General features: G+C 35.2%; 1 protein-coding gene across 1 annotated transcript in view; it reads right to left on the bottom strand.

Annotated features, from left to right (window-relative positions):
- CDH12 (cadherin 12) overlaps positions 1-15,017 on the bottom strand; it is an 875,493-nt gene that overhangs the window by 554,722 nt on the left and 305,754 nt on the right. Inside the window, exon 2 of the mRNA XM_081825789.1 lies at positions 5,969-6,052. The gene's annotated coding sequence lies outside the window, so the exon portion shown is untranslated. The remainder of the gene's footprint in view (positions 1-5,968; positions 6,053-15,017) is intronic.

A 15,017-nucleotide genomic window follows, 5' to 3' on the forward strand; every position in this document is an offset into this window, starting at 1 on the left:
AGAGACTATGGACTCTAAGAAACAAACTATGGGTTCTAGAGAGGAGGGGGGTGGGGGGATGGATTAGCCTGGTGATGGGTATTAAAGAGGGCACGTACTGAATGGAGCACTGGGTGTTATACGCAAACAATGAATCATGGAACACTACATCAAAAACTAATGATGTATGGTGATTAACATAACATAATAAAAAAAAAAACAACATTTTAAAATGCTACTGAGATCTATTTAACATATACTATCATTTCTCTCCAATCTATTTTCCCCATTTAATAATTATTTAAGAAAATAATCCAGATATGTAGACATAGGGGCAAATATTTGCTTTCTGGTAGCCTATTTTTTTTTTTTAAGCAGATTCTGGGACCCACGATTTTGTGGTTAAATAGCAGGTAGTATTATGAAGTCAAAAATGATTTGGTCTACTTTTAGTCCAACAATATACAATAAGTATCCACCATATATTTTGTATCAGTGTTAGTTTATGTGGGCGAGAAGCCTCACCGAGTCCCAAAGTTCTGTACCCTCCTTCTCTTGAACTGTTAATGAAATAGACGGGGCAGTGTTGTTACAAAACAGATAAAGGAACAACCAAGCAATGGTACAGGATACAACAAAGCTGTTTGACTCAAAAGTCATCATACAAGCTTGTATCAAAGCATATGGTACTGAATCACCATTCCAGAGGAAGGAAAAGTGGTAGCTAAGAAGATATTTGAACTAAATTGGAGTAGTGTCATAGTGCCTGCCAAATGGAAAGAAAGGTTTGTCCCAAGCACGGGGAGTAGAATATGGTACACTCAGTGCAGAAGCAGCCCAAATTAAAATGTCTGCTATGTTACTCTGATTGTTTTCAAAGAAGGGCAGTTGAGACTTTCTAAAATGTCAGATGAAATCATGTTCAAATATAAACACAAAATACATTTCAATGCCAAACATAAACATATATTTTTAATTATCCGCCACTCTGGATTAGTCACACCATAGCTCCCCTTAACTGAAATAGATAATTAAGTATCGGATACATTAAAAAAATCATTGCCAAGGGATATTTGATATTAAACCAGGGAATCAGAAACTGGAAAAATCTATTTGTGTCTCCTTAATAAGCTCATAATTATCCTTGAATAAGTGATTTTGTTATTCTGTGCTCTTTCCTTGTGCTTTCATAAAATGGCCAAGTTCAGCTGTATCATGACTGATTTAGACAATGCTGAAAAAATTAACAAATTGGTATTTTTCAAAAGTTTTAAAATTTTATTAAAGTGTTTATCCTCAACAAAAAAAATGAAACTTCTCACTGTGTACGATTCACTCATCTGCATCCAAAGACCTTTGATTAGAGTAATTTCTCAAATATAAACAATTAGTAACAGGCCATTTGTTTACTAAATGTTACAGGAGAGACCCAGCTGTCTGTATCTCCTTCATTTGACTATTGTGAAGTTAGAATTTTCTCATGACATTTCACTATTTAAAAATGTTTAGCTAAATAATGAAGTCTTTTCAGATTGGATTAGATTAGATATTTTTTCAGATTAGGTATTTTAAGGTTACTTTCCATCTGCCGTCCAAGAAGAAACATGTTTCAATCTAAGAAAATGATTAATATTTCTACATAAGGTGACTCCATTTCTCATATGCCCTATAAATATATCTTATCACTTATTTTGACATGGAAGGAGGCTTTTTAAAATCAACTGCAGGGCAGTGCTAACTGAGAGAAGCCTTAAAAACTCTGACACCATTTATCCCTGCACAAAGATTCCATGCTCTGTACGTTCTCATCCTTGGCTTTCCAATATTGCCTTTATGAGGTTAAGAAAATGAATGCTCATTGCTTTTAATCCTTACTATGATTTATGAGCCTCTTGGTATCCCTTCCCCAGAGCAGCTACCACTGTGTGGTTGTTCTGGCTGTTGCCTCAGTTACACAGACATCTGCAAAGTAAATTATGGATTGTCGTCCCATAGACCAGAACGAAGCACTCTCTTCATCTCTCCTGCAGGATTTTTTTTTTTTTTTTTTTTTTACTAGAACAAAGACCACGTACCGTTTTACTTGCTTACGTCCTGAAGAAATGTTAAGCGAACCTGAATGATAGCACAATGACCTGGATTATGACCTGTCACATAACATCAATGCAGCATGACATATAAACAGGATTACTTTAAAGCTAGGAAAAAAACAAAAAACAGAAAAAAACCACTTTCCATTTATTTATCTTTCTTCTTTCTTTAAGAACACCATCTTTAGGTTCCCAGAAGAAAGATGACCTTTAAAATTAACTAAGAAATGTGCCATGCAATAAAGACACATATTAAGTGTCCTTTAGTCTCTTGTGTGCAAGATTTTAAGAGCATCTTGTGGCCTATGGTTCTTTGAACGAAATACTGACAAATAAAAAAAACTACATAAAGGAAAATTCATGGAAGATCGAAGTACCTCTTTTAGATTTTTTCTTCTACTGTTATCGCTTATAATAAACTTGTTTTAATAATCCTGGGAACCTGCAGTGATCGAGTAATTGGAACAATTCTTTCTTCTGCATAAGAAGTCTAGCAGAGTCTAAGAAGAAATAGTCAACTCCCTCTGTATTTTCCTTTCTTTTCTCTGCTTATTATTTTGTGCAGATGATGACTCATAATTCCCAATGACAAGTCCATTGTGAAATCCTAACAGGCATGTCTCAAATGACTATCCTTTGACAGTTACCTAAAATTAGAAATATCCCAGCATTTATCTTTTTTTTTTTCAAATGTGCTAATTGCAGCGCAAACAATAACCCATCAGGGGAAAACCTCACTAACATAATTTACAAAATGATTTGTAGTAATACCTTACAAACTACTTTTCTTTTTTTAAACAGATGGCTCTGCAATTCATTTTTTGAACCCTATTGTCAACTCAGCAGGATGTTGTGAGTACTAAAACCAGAAATGCTCAAATCCACCCCTGGCTGAGCAGATCTGTTGCTCCCTTTGTGTTTCCATCAGTTTCCTTTTCACCTCATCACTGCTGAGAGGCATGGTTCCCTGAGTGTCAGGACCTGATATTCATACCAATGCCCTAAAGACTTTTTTTTTTTTTTTAAAGACAGATCTTATATTTGTTTACCTCTGTGTCAGTCTCTGTATTCATTTCCAAAACCTTCCTTTTGTGACCACACTTTGCTTCCTTGGCCTCATGAAATGAAGTATTAAAGGAATCCTGAAGAATGTGATTTAGTTAAAACCTTAAACTAAATATATCTCTAAATAAACAAATGCCTTTTGCATAGTGATTACATACAAGTAATTGGCTAAGGAATTATAGGATCTAGACACAAATAAGATGAAACTGGTACTTCCTAAAGATTGGGCAAATATACATATATATATAATCCCCCAATATATTGCCAGGAATTATTTTCTTAAACACACACATACACACACACATGCACATACACACACCCTGATCGGTTTATTTCTCCAGATTAAAAAATAAATAGCAACAACAAACATAGCTCCATATGTTCTAAAACATAAATCCCACAGCCCAGGTATGTTTTCAAATTTCATTCAAGGTTCTTCATCTACTGGACCCACTCTTCTAGATTTATCTACCAACTGTCCTCATACCTGATATTCACTGAATTTCCTAACTGTCCAAATGGCTTAAAATTCACCACACATGAATTATTACATACCTTCATGCCTTATATACATCTATCCCCTTTTCTTTACATATTTGTAGTCACTTATCTTTAAAGTCCAATTCAAATACATCATTTCTATATTTTCCCTCCTCTTTCCACCATAACATACAGAAGAAATCCTATCCCAACTTCTCTGCAACCATATCATTTTTCATATTGGAACATAAAAGTATTCTATAAATAATCAAAGAGTGCTGTCTGACTGTAGGAAAAAAAAAGAATGATTTCTTTCATCTTGTTTTTCATTTTCAGATGATTTATAATAAGTTATTCTAATTACTTGTTAGGCAATCATGAATGTAAGTGACAAATAACAGGACAAACACTAAATTTTGTGAAATTTTGGAGGAGAAATTGATTGCTCTTTCTTTGAATGTTCAAAAAAGAATTTATGAAAGAAGATGATAGGATTTTTAAACCGGCCCCAAGGGCATTACTCTATTCAAAATTGAATTAATGAAAGACAAATATTTTATTACTAAGTTTGGCTTGAAACCTATACCTTCAATATTCTTGGATATCACTCTCTTCATCCACTCTCCTGGATATCATACCATAGAGATTGCTTTCAGGTCTATTTTCTTACTTGAAGTTTAAGTAAAAAAGGAGAACAATTTCAAGCAATTCCCTACAAATGTCTTCTGCATTCATTTGAATTATTTCCCCATTGAAAAAAGTGAACATTCTCACTACTTTAAGTTTATCCTTTCTCAAGTTACTATGTTTAAACTATTCTTATATAAAATGATGATCAAATTTCTGTAAAGTCCTTTTATCTTTGATTATAGCACAGAAAGAATCAAAGGACATTTGAGAAAAGTGTGCTTCCTTTTTATTTGGATCTTTGGATGTTTTAATGCTTCATTAAGCTTTAAAGGAAAAGATGTAAAATCATGCATTAATAATTAGTATGGTGTAGTATTAATTTTTGATTACTCATACTTGTATCGTAGATAATATTTAGGTTGCTGAAATCATGGTTTTGTAAAAAGGACAAGTTGCTGGTTACAGGAATTAATTCTGAAGTATGAAGCTCTCTCATGTATTAATCTGAGTATAAGATCTGGAATGAAACCCCTAATCCAAAATTATCCGAGATCAGACATTTTTTATTAAAAGTATCCAAATTTTCTACAAAAATGTGACGATTTTACAAGGTAAAAGTAAAATTTTTCCGTATGGAAATTCTGCATACTGATGATAACAAATTGAAAGATAAAATAGATGACAAAAGAATTAGTATTTGATATCAAATGGTTAATTTCATTTCAAACTTTTAATGGTGAAAAATTATATCTAAAATCTGTATAGATTTTACTCAAATCTGATACTTGAAATTAATTATGTTATAAAACTAGATTAAATTATAATATTTTTTGAGTAAATGTATCTCATCAAAGAAAAACTAAAAACAAAAAGAAATGGTTTAGTTTCTCATTTATTAAATATGAGTATGCAGAGAGTTGAATAAATATCACAGCAAGATCCATAAAGCCACTTTAGTTTAATTACATTTGCCTTATCTCTTTAACTTTTTCTTTCTGAGCTATTATATCAATGGTTAATCTTAATTGATCACTGATTGAGAACTGAGAATATGAAGCTTGTTTTGACTAGAGCCTAAGAACAGATGCTACAATTACCAAGCAGGGAGTGTCAAGGCAGTGCTTTAATTATTGTCTCCAGAAGGTTAACTATAAGGGTCTAAATCTCAGAGTTCAGATTCCTGCCATCAGCGAAGGAAAAGCAGCCTACAACTACCTGCCCAAGAAACAACTGAGCTAGACCCTGCCGAATTAATATTAATAAGGCAAGAAAATTTGAGACAGTGTCTCTTTGTTTCCTGTGTCAGAGCTTCATCTGAAGTTTGTCTTTGAAATGAGACATATTCAGTTGAACAAAAGGAATATCCACTAATTATGAGGGAGTAGGCAATGTGTCATAAAAATATAAAAGGAGAAAATAAATTTCTGTTCTTAAGGAGGCACATAGCCACTAGATCTTCTCAAATCTGAATGTAAATTGAAACAGTGTGAGAAAAATTCAGTGAAGAAGCTTAAACAGAATTCTTGCTAAAAGAAATGATTACTTAAGTTTTATGGTCGCATCATGTTTATGCCAACTGCCTGTGAGTATATAAACATTTGAATATTTTTATTTCTCATAAAATAATTTTTTTAAAAAATAAAGAAGTTTTTAAAAGAGTTTGAATTTTGAATTATTTAAAGAGGTTGAAAGATATGTGTTAATGATAGTTAAATGTCACCTACCTTTGACAAGGCTGGCATCCTTTAAAACTCCAACAATCTATTGAGTTCCAAATGGACTGTATTCCCAAATAGAGTCAAACAGAGCTGGAAAAACAAACATACATAAAGTTGTAATGTCAAAAAAAAATTTATAATATATATTTATTTTACAGTATTTCACATTTACTTAAAAGCCGCAAAGATGGGGCGCCTGGGTGGCTCAGTCATTAAGCGTCTGCCTTCGGCTCAGGTCATGATCCCAGGGTCCTGGGATCGAGCCCCACATCAGGTTCCCCGCTCTGCGGGAAGCCTGCTTCTCCCTCTCCCACTCCCCCTGCTTGTGTTCCCTCTCTCGCTGTGTCTCTCTCTGTCAAATAAATAAATAAAATCTTAAAAAAAAAAAAAGCTGCAAAGATTGGGGGTCCTGGGTGGCTCAGGTGGTTAAGCATCAGCCTTCGGCTCAGGTCATGAGCCCAGGGTCCTGGGATCGAGTCCCATGTCGGGCTCCTGGCTCAGCAGGAAGTCTGCTTTTCCCTCTCCCTCTGCCTCTCCCCTGCTATGCTCTCTCTCTCTATCTCTCTATCTCAAATGAATAAATCTTAAAAAAAAAAGCTGCAAAGATTTTTCTGAGTTCTCATAAACCCCACATCCAATTTCTTCTGTTGTTAGCATTTTATATTACAATGATTTGTCATAACTTTTGATATATTGTGATATATGGACTCAAATGATCGAATATTGATACATTCTGATTTCATGAGTTTTTCTCCCAATGTCCTTTTTCTGTTCTGGATATCATATTGATTTTAGCCTTTATGTCTCCTCAGCCTTCTCTGGAAAGTGATAGTCTCTCAGATTTTCCTTGTTTTTGATGACCTTGAGTGTTTTGAAGAGTAATGAACAGACATTTACAGAATGTCTCTCAATTGGAATTTGCCTGATTTTGTTTCTCATGACTAGACCAGGGGGATGGATGTCTAATTATTCTCATTAGACTGGGTTTTGGAGGAAGACCATATAGGTTGTGTCATTCTCATAACTTCACATTGAGGATGCATGATACCAGCTTGACTTCTGTTCTTCCTTTCCATAGTGTGCTTCTGGAAGCAAGTCAACAAACACAGACCACACTCAGGGGCAGGGAATTAAGTTCCACCTCCTTGAGGGGAAAATATCTGCAAGGTTTATTCGGAATTCTTCTGCAAGAAAGATTTTTCTGTTCTCCCAGTTGGTTTGCTTGTTTGTGTATTCAATCATTCATTAATTCATTAGAAATTTGTGTACATCAGTGTGAATTCATGGATATTTATTTTGTACTTTGTGTTATAATCCAATACTGCACCATTTATTTTGGTGCTCAAATTGTTCCAATGTGGGCCTTTGTGAACTCTTTCACTTGCTTTTGTGACCTTTTGACATACCATATAAATTTGTTGATTGAGCAGTTCCTTATATTCTCGCACTTGGAGCAAATTCATGCTAATCTTATATATTTCTTGCCTCAGCCCTAGACTCAGCAATATTTCCAGGGATCCTAGTCCCTTGTACTGGTGAATGATTTAGAAACCAGTATCTAGACACTGAGTATGCTTGTTGCTATGGGACGGCCATTGTTTCTAAGCCTTTTCTGTGGGCTGAACTGGGAAATATATGTATTAATATTGGTATGTATACACATATATTCATAAAAGTTTCTCTTAAGGAAAACACTATATTATACTGATATCTCTGACTCTAATCACATAATATTTTTCAAATAAATAGTGTCTTAGGTTAACAGAGTATAGTATTGAAAATGCGTCTTGGGGTGCCTGGGTGGCTCAGTCGTTAAGCGTCTGCCTTCGGCTCAGGTCATGGTCCCAGGGTCCTGGGATCGAGCCCCGCATCGGGCTCCCTGCTCCACGGGAAGCCTGCTTCTCCCTCTCCCACTCCCCCTGCTTGCGTTCCCTCTCTCGCTGTGTCTCTGTCAAATAAATAAAAAAATCTTTAAAAAAAAAAAAAAAAAAGAAAATGCGTCTTATGTTTCTGTTGGAAATGTTCCTATCTGGGTAATATACCAGGAATGACTCGAAAAAAGATGCTCACACAAGTTAGAAAATACATGTCTGGTGTCTGATTCTAGGCTTTTTTTTTTTTTTTTAAGATTTTATTTATTTATTTGGGAGAGAGAGAGAGAGAGAACCTGAGAAAGGGGAAGGGCAGAGGGAGAAGCAGATGCTCCGCTGAGCAGGGAGACCAATGTGGGACTCAATCTTGGGACTCCAGGATCGTGACCTGAGCCGAAGGCAGACACTTAAAAGACTGAGCCACCCAGGCACCCTGAAGAATTTTTAAGACACTCCATGAACATTTATTGTCACTTATTCTTACTGAAGTTCATCATACTTAAAAAAAAATAGCCTTTAACACCATGTGCACACAGCCATAGCTCTTTGATCTTTTAGTCAAGTGTCATACACTAAAACAATAAAAAGAGTATGTGGAAATGTATATTATTTAATAAGAACTAATATATTTTCTTCTGCTGGTACATCCTATTACCATGCCCATGTTTCATATTTTTTAAAATATATTTATTTATTTAAATAATCTCTACACCCAAAGTGGGGCTCAAACTCATAAGACCAAGATCAAGAGTTGCATGCTCTCCCAACGGAGCCAGCCAGATGCTCCCAAAAAGCTCACTGTTTTTTCATTTGTTTGTTTTTAAGTAGGCTATTTATAGATGGTCTGTGACTTAGGACAGTTCAACTTATGATTTTTTTACTTTATGATGGTGTGAAAGTGATACACATTCAGTGGAAACCGTATTTTGAATTCCGAATTTTGATATTTTCTTGGACTAGCAAGATGTGTAGGATCGTCTCATGATGCTGGGCCATGGCTGCAAATGCAGGTCCCGGTCAGGCATCCAGTCATGAGTGTGAACAGATGATACACTGGCCATCATTCTGCACCACACAGCCATTGTATTTTTCGCTTTCAGCACAGTATTCAGTAGTTACATGAGATATTCAACACTTTATTAAAAAATAGGCTTGGTGTTAGAGGATTTTGCCCAACTGTAGGCTAATGGAAGGTTCTGAGTGTGTTTAAGATAGGCTAGGCTAAGCTATGATGTTTTGTAGGTTAGGGTATTAAATGAATTTTTGACTTAAGATATTTTCAAAGTGTAATGGGTTCATTAAAATGTGGCCTAGGAAGATCTGTATGGGATTGTTATTTGGGCCCACCTAAGTAATCCAGGACAACGTCCCCATCTCAATATCCTTAACTTAATCACATCCACAAAGACCTTTTATTTCCATATAAGGTGAAATTTATAGGTTTCCTGAATTAGGACATGGTTATATTTTGTGAGGTTATTTTTCAGCCTACCACAGACCACCTTCCTATCTCCTTCCATAGAGGAGAAAACATTATTAGAATAAAACAATTTCCTCATGAGTCTATTTCACATAAGACAGTGTGTATAGCCCTGATAGTACTAGAAATATAATCAAACACAATGAAAGAATTTTAAAATATTGTTTAAGACAATATAGGACAGACATAATTTAATTATTTATTTCTTTATTTAGATTTTATTTATTTATTTATCAGGGAGAGAGAGAGAGCACGCGCACAAGCAGGGGGAATGGCAGGCACGGGGAGAAGCAGGCTCCCTCCTGAGCAAGGAGCCTGATGCACGACTCAAACCCAGGACCCTGGGATCATGACCTGAGCTGAAGGCAGATGGTTAACCGACTGAGCCACCCAGGCATCCCAGGACAGACATAATTTTAACTTGCTTAGAGATATAGATAGATATTATTTAATAATGTAACTCAAATTGATTCTTTCTCTTCCTTGTAGACTAGGACCATTGATAACCTACAACTATATTGTGCTTCAGTGACTAAAGTTACAGGACTGAAGTTTCAGAATTATGACTCCAACAATCTTTAGAAAAATCCTAATTAAGTAAACCTTTAGGCAAATTTTAAAGGGAACATCTTATAAATTCTTTTTTTTTTTTTAAAGATTTTATTTATTTATTTGACAGAGAGAGACACAGCGAGAGAGGGAACACAAGCAGGGGGAGTGGGAGAGGGAGAAGCAGGCTTCCCGCTGAGCAGGGAGCCCGATGTGGGGCTCGATCCCAGGACCCTGAGATCATGACCCGAGCCGAAGGCAGACGCCTAACGACTGAGCCACCCAGGCGCCCCCACCTTATAAATTCTAATGTACACAGCGTTCGTAAATTATTACTACTGGTACAAAATATCTTATGCCTAGTCAATTTTTAAGGAAACTTGACAGAAGAAAGGAACTGGCAATAAAGTAAGAGGATGATGAGTCGGGAAATTATCCAAGACAAATAAAAGCATGAATGGCTTCAGTGAGGTTTAAATTCCCAGCCCTGTTAAGGGTATCCAGACCTCAGGCCATATGAACTAAAGGAACTAGGAATGAGACACTTGTATGCAATAGGTATTAAAAAGAGTTGCCCCATCTATGGAATGGGAATTAGAAAAACTTCTGCACATCAGTCTGTGTAGCTGCATCAATACTAGTTGCTAACCAGGAATCACAGAGAGAGAGGTCATCATTGAGAAAGCAGATGGTAAGCATGGAATTCGTGTGCATATGAGGTCCAGACACATGTATGGAATGGGGACTCCAACCCAAATTATTATGGCACTGGTGAAACCATCAGAGTCTCAGCTGAGCAAACACAAAAATGTCTTTAAGGTATTCTTTCATAATCTAAGGCATGAGACTCCCGTAGTAGGGAAAAAATAGTAAAAGAAAGCAAAACACATGAATGAACACAAGCTGAAGCGATGAAATGGAAAATTTGTTTCTGAAGAACTGGAAATAATAGAACATTTTGGAAAAGATATATATTTAAAGTTTTCAGAGTTAAAGGAAGAAAGAAAAATTGTTTCTTTTATCAGATCATACACAAAAATAACTTTCAGGTGTGTAGGGAAATAAAAGCTTAAAAATATAAAAGAAAATATGGAACATATTTTTATGAAATAGGAATAAAAACTTTCTTTAAACAAAAGTGTTAAGAGCACAAAGCAAAATAAGGACAACTTTTAATTAAAATTAATGTATTCAAAATTGAACTTCACAAACAAAAGGAAGCTATGTTAGCGATTGTGGAAGGTATTTGCAATTTGAAACTAAGTTTAGAGTGTAGATAACATAAGAATTTCAGTAGTCAAAGAAATATTGAACTTATAAGGTTTGTATGATGTTAGATAAGGCAAGTAAAGTTTTCTTTATTATATCATCATCACGATTAAGAATAATATATCTAACTTAGTCAAGAGGAACAATCACAAAAACAGATCAGTATTACTAAGATGAGTTATGAGTACATAAATATTTGAAAACACAGTAGGGCAGTACCATGCACTTTAAGAAAAAAGGAGAACACTAGAGTCAGGAGAAATGTACTTAGTAAACGCTCTTAGGTGACAAAGCAATAAGACCACATACCCATTTTACTAGTAATGAGGAGATGTGTTCTTCTACCTGCTTCTGGCATAAAGATAAATCCCCTTATCAGTCGCTAACCTACTTCACTGCAGGGTAGTGATCAAGATGTACAGCAATGAAAATAAATGACACTAGGAAAACATAAGCTGAGGGAAGTGTGAAAAAAAAACAGGTAGGACATGCGCTTCAAAAAGACCCAGGGGTCTATAAGAGCACAGTTCATGAGGCCATTTCAGCTAAGGTAAGAAAACCTAGAACTAATATCAGCTGAGGACAAGTAGTTACCAAACGTTGGGTGTCAGGACTCACTGCAAAAATTGGAACTTGGGCATAGACATATGTCTTATTTCCAATGCGCCTACGAAATGAAATGAAAAATGAAATGAAAAAAACGATTTAAAAAGAGGTAAAACCTATATCATGCTGGATAGTAATGAAAGGGATAGAGACAAATCTCTACCAAAATATGAGATGTGTCTATTTTACAAATAAGCCTAAGATACTTGTAATAATTACCTTCCCAAAAAATGTTATGATAAAAAACAGGTAGAATACTCTGATAAAATCCCACTAATGTCTTACAAATTAAAAGATTGAAGAACTGAGGTGCATCTGTGGAGCACTGCACTTAAAAATTCTTTAAAGGCTTTGTTTCCAGAACTTTCAAAACTCTATGAGGTCCACCAATAAACCACAGCCAAACCAATGGGACATCTGCTGGTGGCCAGGTTCTCTCCTGATACACTTATTACTGAGGAAGGAGGCCCAATTAAATAGAAAACCAGATGTGTAAAGTTGGTTATTGATGCAAAAAAAAAAAGAAAGAAAGAAAGAAAAAGACAGGTTTTCTCCTATAGGCATTCTCCAGGACCTTGATGTTTCCCCACACCCATGGAATAATGAATATGATGATGGATATCATAGTCACCAGCATTCTAACTTCAGATCATGTACCACTGAAGTATCCCACGTTTCAAAGAACATACTGACTTTTGAAATATATATTTGGCTTGATTTGAAACTCTGTATTCAAAATACATGAAAAGTTCTGAGAAAGAATCAGTAATAATAAGAACATATAAAGAAAAACAATGTGTTAAAGAAATAAATGAAGAGATGTTTTCAAATGACGAGAGTATTTTCACTCAATGCATTTAGAGAGACTATTAGGCCAAATTAAAAAAGATAAATCATTAAAAGAACAGAATAGGATAAAAATAGGTCTGTCTGAATTAAGGTAACTGATAGTATCATAACATTTAAAATAACATTAATGATTTCCCATAAAATGGAGGAATAGAAATTTTACTGTAATATACGAACATGTTAGTAAAAACAAAACAAAACAAAACAAAACGATAATACACACAGAAACAAACACATTTTTAAATGAATGGATGCATCTGAAAGAAAGTAAAAGAAGTGTTTTAAGTGAGGAGCAAAGCTGGAGGACAAGTATGGGGAGGTAAGTGAGTATGGTAGACAAGAGATTAATTAAGCCTTTAAGAAGCTGGCAGCCCAAGTGTTCTGTGAATGAAGGCTCTGAAGTGGCAGAGTTAGAGGCAAATTAGAGAAAACTGCAGAAAATGGAGTACAGGAAGGCTAAACCTTTGGGAAAAAAAATGGCTTCACTAAACTAGGAAATAAAGATGCTTTATGGGGCGCCTGGGTGGCTCAGATGGTTGAGCGTCTGTCTTCGGCTCAGGTCATGATCTCAGGGTCCTGGGATCGAGTCCCGCATCAGGCTCCCTGCTCCTTGGGAGCCTGCTTCTCCCTCTGCCTCTCTCTCTCTCTCTCTCTCTCTGTCTCTCATGAATAAATAAATAAATTTAAAAAAAAAAAAGATGCTTTATATTTGTTCTGGAGATATTAAAAAAAAAAATTCTGCTCTGAGGATGTGTGACTGACGGCAGGCTCTCATTTGAGTTTGAAGAATTCATTTACATTATTTGATTCAAAATCAATCTTTACATCAAAATTTGAATTTAAAGTGGATTGGGGTGTATAACACCCTCCAGATGACAATAAACGCCTGCAGAAAAGAACTCACAACTTACACGACAAAGAAATCTTGAAGGTTGAATTACAACAAATATAATGGGCTCTGGTCTAAAATCACAAAACATAGTGGATATCCTACATAGTTCAATAAGATAAAAAGATAAGAACAAGAAACAGCAGAGATAGGCTCATAAAACAGGAACCCCAAAAGTATTTGGAGATGAGACTGTATTTTACTCTAAAAGCTCAAAGTTTCATCCATCAAATCATCCACTGAAAATTTACTATTAATAAAAGATTCTAGGAAACTTTCTGAACAATGTTTAGATAATTGCATTGCAATAGACCTGCAACAAGAATTAAAAAGTGCAATTTAAAAATCATTTATCTTGGAAGTATTCATTAAATGGCTAGAAATAAATTTAACAAAAAAGGTGTAAAACCTTTGTTAAATTAATTAAACAAGGAGGTCATTAGACTGATGTGGCTCTAATACCATGGTGGCCTACGTGAGCAAACCAAAAATGAAGCCTATGAATGCCTCAAGGTTAAGAAATTGAAGCCAAAGGACAACCAATCACCAACAGCCAATGAGGCTTAAGCCACTGCCAATCAGGTAATGTCCTTTCTTTTCTTCTGCTCTTTCTCTGTAAAAGTCTCTCCCTTTGCTCTTGTTGACAGATTGCTCCTAAAGACTTTTGGTTTGGCGCTGCCAAATTTGAAGCAATTTTTGCTCCAATAAACTCTTAAAATTTTTAATATGCCTCAATTTGTCTTTTAAAATCTTTATTGATGTAATTGGCATCCTTGATTGATAACTATTAAATAAGAACTAAATACATGTAGAGACATCTCTTGCTTATTGAATCAGTTCCAAGAAGCTACCAATTCAAATAATCCCAGGCAAAAGAAATAAGGTTTTTCATAAATAAAAGTGATACGAAATGACATAAAAGGATAAAGGGTGAGGATACTTAAGACATTAATACAGAATTAAAAAACACAGGGCTTTGTCCTATTTAAGACTAAGGCTTAATATTAGTTATAACAGTTATATGAATTATGGTAAAGAAAAAATTGATGAATGAAAGAGATGAGAACATAGACATTTACACATGCACATGTGTGAAAACCTGATATATAACAGAACAGATTTTAAAAACTAGTAGGGAACCACAGACTTTTCAATAAGAAGTAGTGAGCAATTTTTAAAAAAATGCTAATTTAAAAAATACCATATCCCTATCTCACCGATTAGAAATCAATCTTAGTAGAATAAGCACTTAAATGTGAAAGATCAAAGTATAAAATTTTGGACAAAACCAAATGTATTTATTAACTTGGGACAGGAAATTATTAGAAATATACTAAAACAGGGGGGCGCCTGGGTGGCTCAGTTGGTTAAGCGACTGCCTTCGGCTCAGGTCATGATCCTGGAGTCCCGGGATCGAGTCCCGCATCGGGCTCCCTGCTTGGCAGGGAGTCTGCTTCTCCCTCTGACCCTCCTCCCTCTCATGCTCTCTGTCTCTCATTCTCTCTCTCTCAAATAAATAAATAAAATCTTAAAAAAAAAAAA

Source organism: Leptonychotes weddellii, chromosome 7, assembly GCF_054177405.1.
Source record: "Leptonychotes weddellii isolate Sample4059 chromosome 7, ASM5417740v2, whole genome shotgun sequence".
Taxonomy (NCBI): Eukaryota; Metazoa; Chordata; class Mammalia; order Carnivora; family Phocidae; genus Leptonychotes; species Leptonychotes weddellii.